Raw genomic sequence first — 13,911 nt, 5'->3', positions numbered from 1 at the left:
CTTAGAGGAGGAAGGCGAGCGCTTCCACCAAGATATACTGGACTTTGAACGCCGCTACTAAGAAGCGTATAACGAAAACATGATGGAAGACTATATTTGGAGGCTGTTATGTGAAAGTGATTTACATTACAGTTGCAAATCTCGAAAAACTACTCACTTCTAAACATTTTTGTATAACTTTAGTATAAATACATGGAAATCTTGATTCATATGTTATTTTATTCAGACCTTGTGTAAATGAACACGTGCAAATTTGCCTGTTTTTTCATAGGAAATAGGTTAATTTCTAAATTTCATTATCCAGGTCACAAAAGCAAAGTTTGAATGGAATAATGGCCATTTTCTATACTTTTACAACATAAGCAATTAAAAAATAGCACTCATTATCCAGGAACAAAATTTATGTTACACAGTGTAATTGTTTTGAAAAACCATCAGGACATATGGACTTCAAACCTATAAAAATATTAAACAATAAAGTGTAAGTGATTTTTGTTTGATTGTAATTAAACACAAAGCTACACAACGGGCTACTTATACTCTACCCACCACAGGTATTGAAATCCGGATTGTAACGTTATAAGTCCGCAGACATGCCTCTGTGCCACGGGGGGAGGGTTGTAAGTTAGTGAGAATTTATTATACAGAATACCTGGAAAACATTTTGTAAAGAAAATCAATTATAATTAAGAAATTTTAACATAAAACTTACCCAAAGTCATTTTTAATCTAGGAATTTTCCATTTGACAGAATTGTTTTTCATAAAATGATGGATATATTAATATATGAAAACAGTCTTTTGAATGTGAAGTGAAATACATTCTAATTTAATATCAACATTAGGAGATTACACAGCGAGCATTTAAGACCTTCACACTGTGTTATATTCGTTATAACTTTTTGAAACATTATTTGGATTTATTGACCTCAAACGTGATTTTTTGAATCAAGGTTTTCTAAAACGTAAATAGACTATTCATGTTTAGCCATAAATAAAATATCAAGGGTAAATGCGAAAGCTTAAGAAATTCTAATTGGCAGATAAACCGGAAGTTTTGCAATGCTATAGAAAAGCGGAAGACTTAGTTAATATAAAATTAGAAAACCCACAAGGGGTTATGGGTGACATATGACTGATAATGTTAAAACGCTAATAATCTAGCAACAGCACCAAAATTTCACTTTACTTACTTCTCTGTTGCATTTTCTGACTCACAGATTTCACTTAAAGCAAACAGTATGGGTCCACTTACTGGAGTAAGATAGATACGAAGTTGTGAAGTACGTGTCTGTTTCTCTCTCTGCTCTCTTGCTGATTGTCTGAAATAAAAGTCGAATTATGGAAGGAACACGAGAGCTATTTTCACCCACAAGCTAAGCGGTGAGTGTCTAAGTGCTTTTCTGTTAAAATCAGGTTTCGATACCCAAGGTGGGCAGATGATGCATTGTGTATCTTTTTATTTAACAACAAAACAAACAAGATTATTTTTACTTTAAAATGTCAGCAAAAATACAGTCCCAAACAAAACAATCAAGCGAGTGTTTTAACTGAAGCATTGTTTTGTCAATTTTTTTTTCTTTTCGAGTGTGTCGGTTTTTAAAGGACAGATGGCGAAGTATACAAATGGCGCGAATTAAAGTGTTACTGTGAGAAGTTGGTATTAGAATGTTATTATACATGCGGTTCAGTTAGTAGGACTTGATTTATTATAAATTTTAGAAAAACTTACATTTCAAAAACAAAAGTGTGCTGTGTTGCAAATAACGATACTTTTGCTCTTGTTTGTTATGAAGCTCTAAGATATATCTACTCGTAGCAGAACTGATTAAATCTAATATAAATTTCCTGGAAGCAAACCTAACGTTCTGTACAACTACAAATGCTACAATGGATACACATATTTTGATACTGTGTAAAGGTAAGAAAGTAAAAGTTATTTATCTTATTATTTAATTATGTGAGATGAATTAAATAGATTCAAAGACGTAAGAGGAAAAAGATGAAACTTAAAAGTACAGAACTGTATTTTAATTAAAGTTTTACTATCCATACCAGCCATCTTGAGAATACATTTTCACTTCAGGTGAATTTCTCGTCATCATGAAAAGCTGAGAAAGATAATTCCTATAAGAAAATAAGTTCATTAAACTCGAAGTACAAGTTAAACGGCGATTAGCCTAACGTAATGTTTTCAATATACCAAGGTTATATTTCTAGTGTTTAGTATTAGAACTGTCATTGACAGTGTCAGCAGCAAGCATACTAATTATAAGGTGTATTTAATTATAATAGCGCATTACAGCCGACATGGTTCTGCAAATAGAAAACACGGCCTTAATACCCCTTCTGACAGCACTGCTGTTTGTACCAGTAATAGCATTACTAATGTTATTCATTTATTGTTGCTGTAGAAATTAACTTTGGTAGTGAAATATTCTAGAAATATGTAACTACCTGTAAAGGTTAAATGGTTCATATTGCTTACTGTGTTATTACTATTGTCTGCATGTTTTCTGTTTAAGATGATACATAGTGTTCTTTTAGTTAGTTTAGTTTGAAATTTCATACAAAGCCACACAAGGCCACTTGTAATAATCGTCCATAATGTTTAAGTAATAGACTAGAGAGAACGTAGTTTGTCGACACTACCAACTCTTTAGCTACTGTTTACAAATGAGTAGTGGGATTAAGTGTTGCATATAATGTTCCATGGTTGTAAGAGTGAGCATGTTGAAGGATGAGAAATGGCACCTCAACTCTCAGTTGCAAACTGAGTGACCTAATTACTGGACCAATTATTGTAGAAATGACAATACAGGTGTAGCAGTAGCTCCCATTTGCTAAGGTGAAGTTCATACCATGGAACATTTATTAGTTCATCATTGGAAAAAAACAACAACAAAGTCTTTAAAATTACACTATAGTAAATATATAATCAATTTGCAAGTTTCTATTATATGTGTTATTTTATTTATGTATTTTAATGAAGAAATAGTATTGTTTTGGGTAAATATTTTTATAGCATATAATTTGATTTAAATTTTTCCTCCTCTAAATTTTAGCATTGTTGATGAGCACCACTTTTAACAAATAGTAACAGACTATAAAAATAATAGCACCATCAATAACCTTCAGACATTTTCAGATTAACTGATACCCAGATTTTGACAAGATATTTAAGTTACCAAACACTAAGTGTAAGTAATAAAATCATGGTGTACCATCAGATGGTGCATTCTTTATAAACATTCTTCATAGCCATCTTTACACTGACAGTTGATTGATAAAATGTGCTAATCTTTGACCAATGACTTAGCGTCACAGGGTAGTAAATCAACCAATTACAAATTATCCTCATAATTGTGAATATTTTATAAGGTGATAATAGACATAACATTGTAAACAAAAATCAAATCAAAACAAACACTCTTGAGAATGTTTCTTTGAGAAATAACCAGAAAATAAATGAATTTGTTATTGAAATAAAAATTTTATTTTCTGCAGTACAGTTGGAATTAACAGAAAATAGGTTGATTCACACAACAGTCTCTTTAGAGTGATTACAGTTTACACATTTCTTGGTGTTATGTTTATTATGTGTGAAAAACATAATGATTAATGTCTATTGCTTGTCTTTTGCAAAATGAATTATAACTTGCTTTCAAAATTATTTTAAATTTATCAGTTGTGCTTTAACAACAATTTCATTATTTGCTTTGAATAGTTTACAAAATACAGCTTTTTTGATGAATAAAATATTTTATTAAACAAGTTACATGTTTTATATTTCTTGCTCAAAAAGGATCTCGGTTTAAGTTGTTTTCAGAGTGTATTTCATAAGCATTTAACTAAAAAAATCCTCATTGAAATATGTTGACTTCAAACACTTAATGAGTTACAGCTTTCTAATATTGTGCATTTTTTCTTCATAATTCTTGATTTAATAGGATTCCATTCTTAAGATATTACTTTATGTACTTGTAATACATAACAATAGTATGACAACAGAGGACTATTTGGTTGGTTTTACGAAGCTCTCCTTACATATCCACTTGTGAGAAAGTAAGACTGTAAACCCATCAATAAACTCTTGTAAAGTGCCAACCTTCACTATTGCCAGTAGTAACACACTCCTTGAGTCAGTCATCCTGTTATGTAAATAAAAATGTATTAACTGAAGCCAAGTCTGTTTTTCCAAATCCTAAACTTGTGTCCTCTATCGATCCACCAGAGATTTGCAACAGGTGGCACGCAGGCTGCATGGTTTTATGTGGCCTGCAAAAGTCAATTGAAACATAACCTACTTTTATAATTTTTTTTTTGTAATGAAGAAATGAAAAATTCTTACTTGCGAGGTAAAAATGCATGAAAGCTCCAACTAGTATTCACTAATGAATTTTAAAATTTATTTTGTCAGCACCTATATGTTTATTAATTATGCCTCTATAATTTTAGAGTAATAACTTGATAGTAAGAGCTTTTAAATTATGTCACATACACCTCGACATAGTATACCATCATTCCCCCTGCTAGACAAAGTGGATTCACTGAGTTATATACTCCCTCCCTTCTGCTAGACAAAGTGAACATAGTATACCATCATTCCCCCTGCTAGACAAAGTGGATTCACTGAGTTGTATACTCCCTTCCTTCTACTAGACAAAGTGAACATAGTATACTATCATTCCCCCTGCTAGACAAAGTGGATTCACTGAGTTATATACTCCCTCCTTTCTGCTAGACAAAGTGAACTTGCCCAGCTGGTGGCTGTTGCCAGTCTGTCTGTTTGCTGTTGTGGTGGTTGATATGTTGTAAATTATCACTGTTTAATTCCATGTTAAATATAAAAATGAACAAAATTTTTAAGAAACGTAAGATTAACAGTGAAAATAGTGTACCAGGAATGTTGGGAACTTGATTATTTTATTACAAACAATATTGGCAAGTTGTAGTGTTTGATTTGTATGCAAATTATATCAGTGCCCAAAGAATTTAATGTGAAAAAACATTATTCAACTATGCACGAATAAAAGTATAAAAATTATGAAGGAGAAACTCAAAGTTCAGATTGTGGATTTCAGCAAGAAATTAAAACAACAAACGAATATGTTTAGCAAGTTGTCAGAAAGCCAGACATCTACTTCATATGCTTCATACATCATTTCTCTTGACCTTGCAAGGGCAAAGAAACCTTTTATTGATAGCAGTTTAATAAAGAAATGTGCTGTTGAAATGGCAAAGGTGTTTTGGGATGCCAAAACTGCTGAGAAATTTTAATCAGTGCCACTTTCCAACCAAACCATACAAAGAAGGGTCACTGATATGGGAGAACAATTAGAAAACTCGCTTGTTGGACTGGGATAAAAAGTACTTATTTCTCTCTGTCTTGACGAAAGTACTGATGAAGCAGAAGTTAGTCAGCTGTTAATATTTGTATGTGTTGTTGAAGATATTTCAAAGAAAGAGGTATTATTGAATGTATGAGCTCTTCACGGGGCCGCAAAAGGAAAGGATATCTTCAAGGCAGTGAAAAATTCAGTTGATAAAATCGGAGGTTTCAATAAGTGTTCAGCAATAGTGACAGGTGGCGCACCTGCAAAGATTGGAAAAAATTAGGCTTTGTTGGTTTTTTTAAGGAAAATTAAGTAACTTGCCCAACATTTCATTGTGTTATTCATCAAGGAGCTTTGTGGTGGAAATCAGTGAATCAAAACAAAGTTTTAAATTTGTTAAAGTTATTTACCTGATAAGAGGAGGAAACAAAGCTTTTTTACATTGGCAGCTAAAGGAATTCTTGGAGGATATGGAAGCAGCATATACTTACTTTAAAATCAAGTAAGGTGGCTCATTGCCCTGAAAGTGTTGTGAACAATATTTTGGAATAAGGAAAGAAATCCCTGTATTCCTCAATCAATTTGTTTCATCAGATACAACACAATTGGAAGAAGAGCTCAAAAGTAAGGATTTTCTGATACAACTGGCTTTTCTCATAGACATCACCACTCACCTTAACGATCTCAACCTAAAGCTCCAGGGGCAGAACTAGATGATATCAGATTTAATGGGAAACATAAATGGGTTTCAAAAGAAGTTAAGAATTTTCAAAGTTTACTTAGAAAAGAATGACTTGGGCCACTTTCTGAGTTGTCAGTAATTAATAGAACAGTTCAAAGATGATGAGTCACTTGATTTTTTAGAATTTTGTGTAAATTTTGAAGATATTATTGATGTGTTTAATGCAAGATTCGAAGAATTTGAAATTATAAAAAGCAGGATAGAGTTGTTCAATAATCCTCTTTGTGTTAACAGAAAATCAACAAGCTGATGTTCAACTTGAATTATGTGATTTGCAAGCTGATCCCTTTCTGCAAACCAGACAAGAAGAAGGACCAGATTTCTTTAAACTACTTTCAAAAAATCTATTTTCAAATCTGTGTACTTTGGACAGAAAATTACATCAGTGTTTGGTAGCACACATATATATGTGAAAGTGTGTTCTCCACTATGAAATTCATTAAGAACCACAACAGATGTCACCTCACAGATTCTTCTCTACTTCACCTCCTAAGACTAGCAATGACAGAACTCCATGTCAACAAACCTGCTTTGGTCAGTGTTGCTGAGCGACCTCATAGTTCACATTGAAACTTTTATGTACTTAGTTTATTAAATATCATAGATATGTTTGCTATTCTAATTTCTTTTATATGCAGCATTTTTTCAATAAAATTATTCATTACATAATTGAACATGTTTAAGTTATATTTTCCTTTTATTTTCACAATGAAATACATCTTTTTTTGAAAATATGTCCATCCAAATATCATGTAACATAAAGTAAGTCCCATTCAGATTAACTCCTTCCCCAATCATAACTCATTTTACTATGTTGAAAGGACATAAATTAACCCTACCATGGATCTATTACTCTTTGTTTTGCATTATGTAATACACTAACAAGCCCTAATTTGACAAAAATATAATGCCGCCCACCACTAGACTTGTGACTGTAGTTGTGGCCCTCGGGCACTCTTACGTTGGAAACCCCCCTGCACTAGGTAATTTTGCTCATTTTAGTACTATTATCTCTTAACTCCCAACCTTCCTTATAAAACTTAATTATTAAATCCACCTCCAAATGTTCAACAGCTCTTTTTCTTAAACGTCTGTAGAATTGCATTATAGATGACAGATTCTTCCCCACATTCACCACCCTATTGAAAGAAAAAATCCTCAACTGGAGATGAGTTTGACCTTTCCAGATCTTAAATTTGTGAACTCTTGTTTGACCTACCATCCTTAGAATTTAACACACAAAAAGGTTGATCTATTTACTTGATAGTTTTGAATTTTTCAAATCATTTTTGGGCCTTCTCTTTACGTGAGAAAAGTAATTAAGAAATAAGAATCTGTCATCATAGTTCAACCTATCTGTCCAAGAAATAATATCCTTGTGACCTTTCTCTGAATTATATCTATCAACTCAATGTACTTATTACAATATGGAGACCAAAACTGCATGCAGTACTCCAGATGATGCCTGAATAGTGATTAATGATACTGTAGCCATCTGAGACTGATAATCAGTATATTCAACCCAAAATTTACCATATGTGATAGAACACTGTCACGAAGGCTTAAGAATTCAGCCAGTGTCCTGAGTCATTAATTTCATCAACATAATTAAAAGCATTCCAATCTAAAGTTTATCATTAACTTGTAGTGGTAATCCCAGTGCATAACATTATAATTATATGTTATAATTATATACCATTTGTCATGTATTTACCTAACAATCAACTAATCTAAGTTTGTGCGAAATCAAATTATTTCTGACTGAAGATGTTTGTATCTTCTGTAAACTTAATTAACAGTGTTTCAGTAATGTAAATGAGGAAAGCAGTGATCCTATCACAGGTCACACTATTTGTAACATTAGTTTGTCTGAACTCTGTTAACTTTTCCCATCCTTCCACATAGCCTGTCTTCAATCCATTTAAATAACTTATCCAGCTGCATGACTGAGGTAATTTTTCTGCACTGGTACTCTATGTGACATCTTAAAAAAGCTTTCTGATTATATGTTGAAACTAAATCATTTCTTTCATCCTCACTTAGATAATAAATTGTCAATCAACAGATTAATAAGGTAGGGGCTCTTTCTTTTTAAACCTGTTTTGTCCTGTTTTGATTTTACTTTATTCAATAAGAGGGAATACGGTTGTCTTGATTAAAAGGAATAATTAAAATGATGGTCAGTAGTGTGTTCTTGAAGTTCTAAGGCAGGGATAGCATATTAAAAGCATTTACATCTTAAGTTTAAAATCTTCTGTAATGAATATGATAGATGCCAATAATCTTAGGATCCAGGGCAATTTCTTATTTTCATGATCACTGACTTGTGCTCTAAAACAAAATAACTTATGATGTTACATTCCTGTTCATAAGTACAGTATTGCAAAAATTTGGGATTACTTTAATAAAATATAAGATGCATACTTTATGAAAAATTAGAACAAGACTTGAATGCAGTAATCAAATGAAGTCAACCACCAAAATTTCTTTATTTTTTATAAATATTTAAGAAATGTCTTTGAACAATGTTTCAGTTGTGGGTGGTTGCTCTATGTTTTTCTTTACATGAAGTAAACCATCATTTTTTGTTTTATGTTCAGACAAATTTTTTCATATAAATGTCTTGCATTTTCCAAAAATAAACTTTTTAGTCTCTTGTATTCAACTGAAAAATGTGTTTGACAAATGCTTTATTGCAATAGAACCATTTCTTTCTGATGATATTCTAATTTTATGCAACAATGTTTAATTTCTTATCCTGAAAAATACAAATTATAATTACCAAATTACCTACCTAAATTTTCATTTGGAAACATTCTTTTGAACTAATTTTCCTCACATAGTCAAATTCTTGCTTTAAAACAGGCAAACAAACTTTCAAAATGCTTCAAAAAAGTAATAAAAAACAGATAAAAACACAGATCATATAAAAATATTTGGGTGAGACATTGTCCTTTATTTTCAAAACCTGATGAGACATTACCAGTATTCCCACAATCTCAAGTTCTTTGAAAGAGAGGCAGAAATAGTTAAATGTAAAGCATGATTATTGTACGACTCTCAGTTGGGTAAAGACTGGTTAGGGTAGCTATGATAGGTCAAGAGTTTAGGTTTCAAAATAAGGTGTAAGCTGGTAAAATTTATAGACAACTACACACTAACTCCTTTTCAGAATTGCGAAGCTTATTGTTGTGCTGTTCTTGATAATGGACTTCAGTAAAACATCATTAACCATTGTTTTAATCATTCATTTTAATTTATACTGCCATATTTTGACTTAATAATAAAAGTAAAACCTGACAAAATTGTTTTACAAAGGAAAAATTTTGCCTGTCAAGTTTTGTTGAAGACTTTATTTCTTATCTGAATAATGATGAAAAGTAGATTTAAGTTGACTTTTCAGAAAGCTTTTGTAAGGAGCTGCATATAATATTAATTAAGTTAAATGTGATTTAGAAAACCAAAAATGATTGCCATGACAATTCTTTTTCATCTAGCAACTTGTTACTCTCTCTGGCAAAACTTGAAATTATGTACATCAATCATACCTTTATTACGGAAGAATTTCTGAACTTATGTTATGGTGCTTGTCCTGCTAGAGAAGTTTAAGGAAATACCACATACCATTTTGTAAAATATTTCTTATGATAGTTACTGCCATATTTCTTTCTAACAAAGCAAAACTTACCAGAATTGTTTTGCTTGTTTGTAATATTTTTTAGCTGGTGACTTCATTTCTTATCTGAATGAGGATAAAAAAGTGGATTTATTTTGTAGGACCCATGGTCATGTTTATCACAAATTCTGCTATCATAACTCCGTAAATAAAATAATAGAGATTAAAGATTGGTAACTGACATCAAATGTGCCTGATACAAAGGGGGGAAGGTTTTGTCTGAAAAACAGTTGTAGGTAACTTGGATCATTATTCTACAGTAGCAAAAGTTTCTGTTGCAGCACAATAATGACACTTACTACTTGTAAGACTTTGCACTATTTTTTGAAGTAATTTGCAACAGTATTTCCATTGGATTATCTCCAAAAGTTAGTATGAACATTTTTGGTGAAAGAAGTATTATAAACATGGTAAATCAAGTAGTGCTAGAATTTTTGAAGTATATATAGATACTAACTTTGTACTCTCATCAGGTTAAAACTTTAAAATATTCATAGTCTGTATGTTTGGGACAAATATATAGCCAATAGTTCAGTTTAATAGACAATGGAATGTTCATGGGATAAGCTCCAGAGGTAGGTCTCGTACAAAACAACCGTTCCGAAAGATTGGGCTGCTTATCTCTGCAACAGTGGAACAGGAGGTCTTTTGTTATCTCACCCACAAACTTTTTGTGATTTGCATTAAGAGGATGGAGTTGTACAACACTTAACTTGGTCATGTTATTGGTAAGATGGAGTTGTACATCACTCAGTTTGATCATGTGTTTACAAGACATTGATGATCCATGCAGGCATGAAGATGCTAATGTGAATGTTGTTGCATTTGCGAGGTCCAAGTTGCACAACCTACACGTTTTGGAACTCTGGCTAACATTTAGTGTTGGTAGACACTACTATTTTATTACTGCTTGCGTCATTGCCTCAAATGTGTACCCATAAAAGGTTGTGATATTACCTCAGCTTCTGTTGGAAAAGGAGAAGAGAACAAGATGTTTGAACAGTGTTTTTTGACATATCTGCATTTGAACTTATCTCAACATGTCTTCCATGTGCAGCATGTTAGGTGAGCCACTATCCAGGCTTGCTATGTCTTGAGCCAAATTTTGTGTCTACAGCCAGACTTTCATTTTTTTGGTGACTGGAGTTGGAAACAAACTGAACATAGATGAAGGCCCAAAGTGGATACTCTTTCCTAAATCCTACAATTTTTGTCAGTAAGTCAACAATATGTATGCACAATAACATACAGAGGACAGTGTAAATGCTTTTGGATCAATATGAGCTGCACAACTGGATAATGCAGCACATAATAGAACTAGTATTTTGAATACATTTGAGATGTCTTGATAATTGAATAATGTTAATGATGTAAATTGAGTTAAAATCTGTTGTCTCACTAAAAGTTTTAGAAGAATATATATGTGTATGTTCTTACCTCATTACACTAACCTTGAAGCCATTTCAGCAATTATTTCATAAACATGCTATTTACTTTTCCCCCATCTGTACTGCCCTCAGGTCATCAATTTTTCATGGCTCATATTTCTAAATGAACTGCCATTCCTCACCTCTATAATTGATTGTATTCTGATAATTTGTTATATCCAGTGAGGCCTTTGAAGTGTTATGTTGCCTCTCAGAATGCTTTTAGATGTGCTATGATTTTTTATTCTTTGTGATCCTTCAGTTCCTATGATTAATCCATGGCTACTTTGTTGAGGTGAGTACAAAAATTGATACATATCACTTATTCTGGGCTCTCTTTAGAGTTGAGGAAACTTCTGTAAGTCATGCTTCACCAGATTTATCATATCTTTATCTCCTTTACAGCTTGAATTGAATTGCTATGGCTCTAAACCTTAAAACAGATCACCTTTCTTGACCAGACTGGATTCTACCTACAGAGTGGTCACTCCACTCTCATTTTCTCATTGGGCATGCTCCTAATACCTTTGCCACTGCTATCAACACCAAACTTCCATTTATCTGATTTTCAGTTCCTTCTTAATCTCTGATGGTTGATGCTTTCAGCCAAGACTTTTCTCACCTTTTTCTGAATGTCTATTTCATTCTTCATCTTGTTCCTTTTGTCAAGGCCTTTATATATAACACTCCTCATTGGGTCCTGTTGCTTGTTCCTCTTTGGTTTCCTCTTCTCTTCATTTGGCTTTGAAATCCCCTTATCCTCTGCCCTTTCCCCCTTTCTTGCTCCAACCTTACGTGGTGTCACCCTTTCTTCTTGTGTGGAATTTGTTTACTCCACTTCCTGGTGGGCTGGACTTTGAATTGTTTTGCCTTCTTATCCCGTTCCTGTCATCTTTGAACTTTGTCACTGGAAGTTGCAAGTTCTTTATAGTTGTTCCATCTGCCATTTGCAACTCCCAGGTTTTCTTGACATTGTCCATATTTTGGCCTTTTTCACATAATTGTTCAATTACGGATTTTCAGTCTCTGCCATAACTGATTAGTGGACAAATTTGTCAATTACACATATCCTTTCTTGTTACCATCAGGTGTTTCTTTCCTCTGTTTTTTCCACTTTGTTTGGTCCTTCCTTCTTCACTAATCTCTTTGCCTGACTGAGACTTTCATGTAGTTTTACATGCTCTCACACATGTCCCATTTGAAACATTGGCTTCTTGATATCTGTACCATCTTTCTCTAAAGACATTTTTTTTTCTCCTTTTCAACTGTGGTATCTTTCATTTGATGTATATATTGTCAATTCTTTCCACACTCCTTTTCACCATGCTTATTTATTTCTCCTCCCAGATCAAAGTTTTCTTTTCAATACTTCAGCTTATCGGGAAAGTGATCATTCTTTATCTCCTATCTCCTTCTATCTTTTACCTCTATTCTTATTTGGATCTGGACAATCTGCTGTATCTGGTTTATGTATTATCAGATGGCACGAATGTCTTTTTTTTTGTGGTTTCCATCACTGTTTTTATTCTTTATCTGGAGACCTATTGCTTCCTACACTTACTAGATAGGTCTGCCAGCTCCTTATGTTGATGTATTCTTACCTGGATATTGATGCTTGCAGACTTTATCTCAAATTTGTCATCTATCTTACTTTCTTGTGTCTCTTTTGCACCTTCAGGTTGACTTATGAATTAATCTAAACACATTCATCTTCATGAACAGTCTTCATGATCTGATAGTTTCATCTCCTTGTTCTTGATATTCTTCAATCTACACACAGTTTTTGAGAAAGAAAAGTACACTGTTTTTTCATTATATTCTTTCACCAGCTGTTGATTTTTCCTCCCATGGTATGATTATTTCCTAAGATTCACACTAGGCTGTAGGTTAAAGAAAATGCCCACACCCCATTTGTCCTGGTTCGAACAAGGGAGGAAGGGAGTTATGGAAGACCACCTTAATTATCTTCATGGTATTAAACTTACTCATTTGCCCGACCATGCCCGTACCATTCCATGGACTATCACGGAAAAAGTCAGCACCAAAGAAGTAACTGACCACTTCTTTGGCTTGCATTTGCCAGCTTTTCAAAATCGTGTTTCACAGTCATCTCTTGCACTGTCTATAAGAAAAATTCTTTCCGGCAGATGTTTAATGGGGATCTGGGCATTTATTTGCATTTCCCAGATGTTAATTCTCACCCTCTCCTTATTCAAGTAGAATAAGGATGTCCTTGCCACTTACCAGTTCCTGACTGCTTGGATGGTGTATCTTGTAGAGTTCTTCAGTGATTATGTACAGCACAATACAATATGGTGAAAAGTAGAGCAATGGTGGCACTGTGTAGTGTGAGTCACCCCCAATACAGCTAGTGTATTGTACGAGGGATGGATTCGTATTCCTTGTCTATGTTTATTCAGTTGAGTTAAGTGAGAGAGACACATGCTGCATTTTAAATTCTGATCATGCTCTAATCAAACTTCATCCTTCACTGTCATCTCATGTGTGTTTGCTTAGTTTGTGATGTTAAAATTCCACCCATCAAATTTCCTTTGTTTCATTTGGATCTCTTTTGTGAGTGGTAGTAGCATCATGAGGAAACATTTTATAGTTAGTACTCAAATTCTTTGAAGCCTGGTCATTTTACACATATGCAATTTAAGCCTGATCTTAGACTCTGTGTGATCATTTATTGCTGGACTCTCTTACTGTTTGATTGGTGAGGTGTTCA

At 33.1% G+C, this 13,911-nt stretch overlaps 1 long non-coding RNA gene across 1 annotated transcript; it reads left to right on the top strand.

Annotated features, from left to right (window-relative positions):
• The first annotated feature begins 1,472 nt into the window (after positions 1-1,472).
• LOC143242454 (uncharacterized) lies at positions 1,473-6,751 on the top strand. The gene is made up of 2 exons (XR_013022733.1): positions 1,473-1,920; positions 6,312-6,751. It is a non-coding gene; the product is annotated as an uncharacterized LOC143242454 (long non-coding RNA).
• Positions 6,752-13,911: the final 7,160 nt, after the last annotated feature.

This window comes from Tachypleus tridentatus, unplaced genomic scaffold (assembly GCF_004210375.1).
Source record: "Tachypleus tridentatus isolate NWPU-2018 unplaced genomic scaffold, ASM421037v1 Hic_cluster_2, whole genome shotgun sequence".
In the NCBI taxonomy this organism is placed as follows: domain Eukaryota; kingdom Metazoa; phylum Arthropoda; class Merostomata; order Xiphosura; family Limulidae; genus Tachypleus; species Tachypleus tridentatus.
This window is presented reverse-complemented; position numbering and strand designations above follow the sequence as displayed.